Raw genomic sequence first — 1,982 nt, 5'->3', positions numbered from 1 at the left:
CATGAGAGTTGTACTCTACACAGGGACAAATAAACCCTCTTGAGAGTCAACAGCTATGTGGGGGTAAAGATGGCACGGAGTAAGCGATGCACACCAGATCTCTAGGAAGCAGAGTTTGAGAGAGAGGTAACATGAGCCTTCCATTAAAAATCCCGAGGGAATGAAGCCCCAAGAAATTTGAGAGATTATGTAGGATTAAGTTGCATGTTGTTTAATATTTAATGATACTCCCTAGTATGTGCCTAGAACATACTAGGGAGTAGTATGTAAAAATCGAATTTTTGATGCACTAAAAAAGACATGGTTACTTTTATCCCAATTGCATATATGAAAAAAGTCAGCAATTAGGTTGCCACAGTCTAATTCCGTGACTGTTGAAGTAATTGCTGCTATGCATGGGGTGAAATGCAGATGAAAAGATGAAGGGTGGAGATATCGGCGAACGAGTGTAGGGTTTGATTCTCATCTTAGGTCATTGAGGACTAGAAGGCAAAAAGTTGGTGATAGGACAGAACCCTGAGGAACACCGTTATTGATAGCTCTCGGAGCAGAGTGATAGCCGTCCACAACAGTAGCTATGGAACGACCAAAAGGGAAACTAGAGATGAAGGCACAGATAAGAGAGAAACGGTTAGAGGTCAGTATGGAAGGTAAAGATTTATGCCAGATTCGGTTGAGAGCCTTTGAAATAACGGCTTTCACCAAAGTCCCGAAAGGAGGATGACCAGAATCTTGAAAGGAAGGTGAGAAGGTAGCCAGAGGAGCATCCCTGGCGAAACCTGTACAGCTGATTGGAAAGGTTACGATAGGAAAGTTTTTTTTTTTTTTTAATGAAGAGACGAAAACTTTTAAAATATGGGATGTTAAAGCCGTTTGGTGATAGTTAGAGGACTGGGAGTGGTCACCCATTTTCAGGACAGGTTGAATGAGAACAAACTTAAAAAAAAATACAAGTCAACAGAAGAGCAAAGGAGTTTACCTTGGTAGGGTGTAAGGACATAACCACAGTTCTTGAGGACAATTTGAGGGACGCCATCAAGTCCACACGCCTTGTTATTACTGAGGCCAGTGATGGCAGAAAGTACATTAGCTGAAGAAATATTAATGTCAATCATGAGGAAGTCGGAGGGGGAAGAGATGGAGGAACAGTACCGGAATCATCCAAGGCGAAAATGGAGAGGAAAGTCTGGGCGACGAGTTCTGCCTTCTCTGTAGAAGAAACAGCTACAGAACCATCAGGGCAGAGAAGAGGAGGGAAGAAGGATGAAGTGAATAATTATATTAGGAAGATTTTTGGCATGGTGCTAAAAGGAGCGGGAAGAATCTGTGTCGGAGAGTTAAGGGCATTTAATATGAATTAAATTATTCTCAGTATAGTGAAGAAACGGCGTTGCACAATTCCGGACAGAAACATGTGAAAGAGACGAGATTTAGTGGTGGGTTAGCACCAGTATGTTTTGTAGGTTTCCTTCTTGTGAACTGCACTCGAACACGTATGATTAAACCATTATTTTTTCCTTATATCAATCAGCGGTAAGAGAAAGGAATGTATGCTTCTATGCCTGAGAGAAAAACCTCCATAATGCACGATGCACACTCAGATGGGTTTGGGCTATGGAAGCATTAATCATTCCAGGGAAACAAAGAATAATTGCCTGAGGGCCTTCCAGTCTGCAGTTCCAAGTTGCCACAGCCACCATTTCATGGGAGGTTCCATAGGTGTTACTGGAGTGATAGGACAGGTAATGGTGATAAGGTTGAGATCAGTGAAGCCCAATGGACAGAAAAGACTGACAGAGTAAGGAGAAGGATTAGTTGTAAGAAAATGATGAAGTATGTTGGAACAGGTAGGATGCTGTACAAGCTGCTCTAGGTCAATAAACATTGAAAAGACTAACGCTTGTTCACCAGGTGGATCAGTAAATGGAGAGGAGAACGAATGGTGATGGAAAACATTGAAATCACTTTCAACGAAGAAATCA

This window comes from Coenobita brevimanus, chromosome 6, assembly GCF_032717465.1.
Source record: "Coenobita brevimanus isolate Jiangsu-jjx chromosome 6, ASM3271746v2, whole genome shotgun sequence".
In the NCBI taxonomy this organism is placed as follows: domain Eukaryota; kingdom Metazoa; phylum Arthropoda; class Malacostraca; order Decapoda; family Coenobitidae; genus Coenobita; species Coenobita brevimanus.
Note: the sequence above shows the minus strand (reverse complement) of the source record.